The following is a 6,941-nucleotide window of genomic DNA, read 5'->3' as shown; positions in this document are numbered from 1 at the left end:
GGGGCATCGATGCCAAATGCATCACAAGTGAATTTGGCATGTGTTTTGGCCTACATAGCCCACTTTTGTACTCCCTCTGTCCCAAAATTCTTGTCTTAAATTTGTCTAAATATGGATGTATCTAGTTACATTTTAGTGTTAGATACATCCGTATCTAAACAAATGTAAGACAAGAATTTTGGGACGGAGGGAATACTACCTCGTATTTAGTATAAAATTTTGACCATAGATTTACCTAAGAAAATGCCAATGCATGTCACTAAAAATTACACTATTTGAAATTATGTTCAAATACGAATCCAACGATATAGTTCTTAGTGACATGCATTAACATTTTGTCAGTTAAATCTATGGTCAATTTTTTATACTACAAAATTGGAACATGCATAGTATGAAGTAAGTACATGTTGTGATGAATCTAATGATCGTTCCAGATGTAAATGTTTTTCTCCACATATACCTGGTCAAACTTTTCTGAGGTTTGACTTTTCAAAACATCCATATGCTTATGGACGTGAAAGAGTCCCTAACTAGAGAGAGAGAGAGAGAGAAATAGAAAGAGTGAGTGAAAAAAGTGTGTGTGCGTGTGTGAAAGAGACATGGACAACACACGATAAAAGTAGAGAAAAAGCGTGCTTGTCTTATGCAAACATATCACACATGCATCTTTGACAACAGAGGCAAGGTGAGGAGATAGTGTGTGGTTGTTTGGAGCCGAGAGAGCAAGACCCCTAGCACATGGCCAAGAGGGGTCTGACAAACAAGGGAGAGAGGTCGAGAGAGACGTACGGAGAAAATGCAAACATGGGGAGGAGAGAGTGTATGTTTGTCATAGAGAGATCCCCTGGAGATCGTGATGGGACTACATGGGTGGGAGATTGAGTGACAAGGTGTGTGTGCGATAGAAGATGCCCTAAGAGATATCGAGATAGACGTATGGATGGAAGGAGACAATACGTGTGTTCCAGATGGCTAGTAAGAGACAATCATACTTAGGAGGGGGGAGTGCTTGCACCTATGATGGAGTGAGGGATTATGGTACTTAGGGGGTGTGTGTCACATGGAGAGAGAACAAGGGCGGAGAGTGTTGGATGGGTCTATATGTATAGCGTGAGCGAGACATGTGTATGTGTGAACCAGGGAGATATAAGGTCAGTTTGGCTTGCGTCCTGAGCATCTTTTGCCTGGCCTGGGGTTGTGGCTGGATTTCATGCATGCTTGTTTGGTTGCTACCCTATGAAAAAGAAAGCCCGTCTGGCCTGGATTCCCTTGCACTTTAATTAGCATGGCTGGACTCCAGACACTACAAGTAGCCTGGCCCAGGCGACTGATTTTGAACGCCTGGCCATGCCTGGTCATGTGGCCACGAGGCTAACAGCAACCTGGATGGATATTAGCATTAAATCATTGCTACATGGATTGATTGATGGGACGTTGATGCTTTGCCTGGCCTAGGCATGAACCAAACGCTTCAGCACCACACAAGCCTGGCCAGGCAGAAATATTTTACATCTCACGTCAACACCAGGCGGTATTGGCCATCAAGGCATGAGGGTCAGGTCACGAACCAAACTGACCAATAAAGTTTGAGAGAGATTGAGGAGCCCCGATAAGGCTGAGTGGTGCATCAGATAGCTGAGAGGGGGAAAGAGATATTCCATCCGCTCGATAATGCAGTGCATGTAAATTTTTTAGAAGTCAAACTTTGGAAACTTTGATCAGGTTTACGCAAATGTTATTTATATCTACAATACCAAAGATACATCATACAAAACTACATCTCATGGTGAATCTAATGGTATATGTTTGTCGTTCTACATGTAATTGTTTTTCTCCACGTACATGGTCAAACTTTGTGATGTTTGACTTTTCAATAAATCTATATGCTATGAACCGAGGAGGGTGCCTAAGTCAAGATAGATCAAGTGCGTGTGAAGGAGAATGAGTAAGTGTGCAAAAAGAGTATGTGTGTGAAAGAGAAAGTGACAACAAACGATAAATTAGAGAGAGTGTGTGTTTTTTCGTTTCTTATGCAAACATATCACGCATGCATCTCCGAGATAGAAAAGCGAGGCGAGGAGATACACGAAGATAGCTAGTGTGTGATTGTTTGCAACGGAGAGAGACACCCCTGTAGCACATGTCTAATAGAGGTCTGGCCAACAAGGAACAAAAGTCGAGAGGGACACATGGAGGACATGGACGCATGGGGAGGGAGAGAGGGTGTGTTTGTGATAGAGAGATCCCCTCGAGATCGTGAGGGGACTATATGGGTGGGAGATCGAGGGAGGTGCGTGCGCGATAGAAAGATGCCCCGAGATAAATCGAGATAGACCATGCACATGCATGTTTGTGATGGAGACTAAGATTAGCTAGTCAAATACATATAGGGGGACTGCGTGTGCCTACAGTTGAGTGAGAGACCATCATACTTGGCTAGCTAGGCATGAGATTGTGTGTGTGTGCGTGTGAGATGGAGAGAGAACGAGGGAGAGAGATAGAATTTTAGATGGGCCTATCGAGTGCGAGTGAGATATGCATGTGTATGTGTGACCCAGGTGGATGGAGAGTTTGAGAGAGGGGGAAGAGCTCCGAGACAACAGAGTGGTGCGTGAGAGAGTTACGGGCAACGAGCCAAGGAATTTGTGTGCGTACGATGAGTGCACCCAAGATATCTAGCTTGGACTAGCTAGAGTATCATACATAGTGTGCGAGAGAGACCTGTAGATGGTGTATATATGCATGCGAACTAGAAAGACCCCCCCCCCCCACACACACACACACACAAAAGAGAGAGAGATGGAGAGAAAGGGAGAGGGACCAACAAGGTTTTTGTGTCGGATGCGTGCGACAGAACTGAAGATTGTCGGTGAGAGAGAGAGAGAGAGAGAACAGGAGTCCGGGAGAGGGGGAGGTCACGTTTTATGCATCAAAGACTGGTATAAACCATGTTTCGACATAAACTTGCATTCAAATATTTAAATTGGAGAACATGTTGTCTGCAATCCACACATGAACGGATATATGCGTATATCAAACAAGTTCATTAATTTGACTTTCAACTTGTTCATGGAGTACTATAATACTGTACAACATGCTACTCAATTGAGGTGTTCAATTTTGGATTTAGTTCACTATTTTGACCTAGTGAACGAGCTATTTCATTGAATCGAGATATTTCATTTTGGGTTTGATTCGCACTTTTGAGTGGGTCAACTATTTGTCATATAGTAAATCGCTAGCAACGAGCATGTAAAAACACATTACTCCCGAGCATCATCTCTCCATCTAAAAAAGAAGTGGCAAGCTAATATTTCAAAATTTGATTTGAATCGACTTGGTAAGGTAGATGTGGATGCTCGTTCTCCCAAAATTTGAACGAACCGTTAAACATCCTCTGCTCGCTGGAATTCACCTGAGCAAATAAATGGGAGACACGAAATTACCGTTCTATGTGGGACACACATCAATTGGCCCGTTGAACATCGAGGGTAGGTTCGTAACTTCATCCAAGCGCGCCTTCTCCTCAGCCGAAATGACATGTGCCGAATAATTCATAAACCATGGTCGGCAAAACATGCTCTCCTCGCGCGAAATAGCTCGCGCCCACTATTTCAAAATACGCTCTCCTCGCCTGAAACCGCTCGCGCCCACTATATTTCAAAACACGCCCTCCTCGCCCGAAATCGCTCCCGCCCACTATTTGGGGAGAAACAAACTTACTCTACTATCCCTGACCCTCAGTACACAGACCCAAGCTAAGAAGCCTAAAGGCAGGGGCAGAACTATAACTCCCCCTCACATTTCAGACAAATGCGTCTATAAGACATGGTTCCACTCCCCTCCCAATCACCCCCCCCATTCATACATCGTGGGCGCCAAATCACCTTCTCCCCGGGAAGCTCCCTTCTCCCGAGCCGTGAAACCTCAGCCCCTCCTCCATGGCGCCCCCACCGCACCAATTTCACAGCCACCCTCCTTCCTAATGCCGGAGACGCTGTCCATTTGCCTCGTGCATTGGGCCATGTGCCTCTTACTCCGTGCTGCTGGAGCTGTCTCGACGACGGCCGCGTGAACCGTACCGGAGCTAATTCACCCCCGTCGTTGTTCACGGTGCTGGAGCGGCTCCAACTTCGGATCCGTCCAGAGTCCCGGCGCTGCTTCCCCGTAGCCGTCGACCATCACGACATCGTTGTTTCCCTGCCACCGGTCACCACCACAACCGCGCCAGCCTCACCGACTCGGCAGCTGGACCTGCCTACTTCACCATGCCGCCAGATAGGTCGCACCCTCATCTCAAATCACTTTATTTAGGCGTCAGTTGTTTGAATTTTTATTCTGGGCCAATCGATTCCCAATGCGAAGCTCCTAGGCTGTCGGTTGGTTGGTGTCTAACATAAGGGTGCGGGGCCGCAAGTTTGCGGCGGAAGCAGCGCTTAGATGGCTATCTTAGAGTTGGGTGGGTTGAAAGTACTGCCGCCACCGGATCTGGATGACGGGGAGTCTTTGTGGATTGGCCTGGGGGCGGCGCAACCACGACAGTGCAGTGGCGTGGGGAGCGGGGTTTTGGCCGGGGCCACGGACGGCGGAGGCAGGCTACTCTACCATTGGTCGTTGGCTCTTCGGGGAAGATTCCGAACAGTGTTAGCCAGGAGGCACAAGACGGCCACCAAGCCATCCGGCATAGATCGGACAGTACCAAAATAAAATAAAATCGTGTGACCCCAATTTAGTCTTCAGTCAACAGATGTGTGACCACTCTCGTACCTTGCTGTTGATCTCTTAGTGTATTTCTTCAAATCAAAGAGATATGTCATTCTTAACATTATGCGTTATCTACATCTTCAGACACACCGCAGCTGCTCCAACAAGGGAAGCATACACCAGAAGGGAGCTATAGTCCCCAGTCAACAGTTCCGTGCATTGAATGCGTGTGCCCGACATGGACAGCCACAACAACTGCAGGGCCATCGACAAGTCAGCACATGATGCTCACCCCTATGGATGGCGGCCAGATAGTTTGTACCCTCATCTTACTTGTGTGCAACATTTATGGCTTTGTTATTCATCTAAGCATGGAAAATAGATCATCAGATTTCACTGTATATTCATGCTTATCTCTTACGGGTCTTGTTCAGGAGTTAACGTTGTTCCATAGTTCAGCTAAGATACTTGTTCTTTAGGTAACACTGTTCCATAGTTATCATCCATCAGCCAATGCTATCCCATAGGCTGGTGATTATAGTACTATACCACTTCTAGTATTACCTATGTTGTTCTTTAATACTTTTGTGTGCCATCTAGTTAATCTTGAGTACAAATGATACATATTCTATAGCTTTCATCTGTGTTCTCCCTTTAGTTTATGAGACTTGTTGCTGCTAGTTAACCCCAGTCCAACTATTTATGTCGTCTCCTACAGGCACTCATTACATAAATCTAACTACTAGTTGTCTTCCATGCATGTCAGATATAATTGCACACACTGATATATTCACAAGAACCTCACGGAGCAATGTAAAGGCCAATAAACTTGATGTCAATGATACCCAATATGATGGAACATGTAAAGGCGGTTCTTCAGAAAACTTGCAGAAAGATGATGAATCCTCTTCACCCCACAAGGTCCTTGCTCTAACTTGGCCTGTGATATGGGTACAACATGCATATAATGTCGTGGAGTGTATCTACTCTGTTGCAACGCCATGTGCTTAGCATGCTGATCATGCATGTAAATATGTCATGCCTTCCTGTTTTTCAGTACCTATTACATTCATGATAACATGTTTTCAAATTCAAGTACTGTCATTCTACTCTATCACAATGCCATCTGCTTAATTTGGACATCATGCTTCTGAATATCTTATGCATTGATATTCATCAGTATGTACTTCATCTGTCTACCATACCATGTTTTTTTACATTGAAGTGCTGTTCTTGTGCTCTGTCACAATGCCATCTTAGTTTCCCAATCATACATGTGTATGTTGCCTTAGTTTTTTCTGTATGTATTCCGCTAGCATACAGTTTTACATTCAACTAGTGTTTTTTTGCTGTGTTGTCATGTTGTATCCCTAGCTCTTACACCATACTCCCTCCGTCCGGATTACATGTTGTCGAAATGGATAAAAAAGGATGTACCTAGAACTGAAATACGCCTAGACCCATCCATTTTTTCCGGATGGAGGGAATACATGTCAATATGGCATGCCTTTCTATTCTTCGGTACCTATTCATCTCTCTGTTGCAGCATGTTTTATAATTAAAGCACCATTCTTCTATACAAGGCATGCAAGGGGAAGACGACTATGTTAGAGTCTGAAGGGTTACAAACAAGGCCTTTGCAAAAGATCCAAACACCAGGAGATAATAAACCAACTCCGGTTTTTATAGATACTGCTCCAGCACAGAGAAACCCAACTCCTACTGATAATAAGCAGATTCCAGTGGCCAAAGAACTAGTCTGCTCCAGTCCAGCAAAAATATGTCAACTCCATTCTAAGAAGCGTGTGTGTATCCTTGCATCATGAAATTTTATAGCATGCTGATCATATTTTCTACATGTTTCTTACCCATCTCTCTTTTAGAAAATAAGCTTAACAGATAGAAGAATTTCCGCACTAGTATCGTATGTGAGGAAAGATTCTTGCAGGAATTCTCTGTGCTCCAATGCAGATGTAAGTACCTGTTGTATATCACTATATTTTTACATCAGCATGTATTTTGTTAATCGGCGTGAATCCAACCTTTATCTGATCTAAATTTAGTTGTAGCAAAATGTATGATTAAAGGCCACAGTGTTGATTTTTGTAAGGAAAACTACCTGGTAGTTTTGCATCCTGAGCTGCATGAGTGTACTATCTCATATCAGTGGGTTTGAATACTTTGGTTCTGCAGTGGGTTTTTAGTGTTTTTTTACTGTGTTGTCCCATCGTATCCCT

The sequence above is a fragment of the Triticum dicoccoides genome, chromosome 3B, assembly GCF_002162155.2.
Source record: "Triticum dicoccoides isolate Atlit2015 ecotype Zavitan chromosome 3B, WEW_v2.0, whole genome shotgun sequence".
Classification (NCBI taxonomy): Eukaryota; Viridiplantae; Streptophyta; class Magnoliopsida; order Poales; family Poaceae; genus Triticum; species Triticum dicoccoides.
This window is presented reverse-complemented; position numbering follows the sequence as displayed.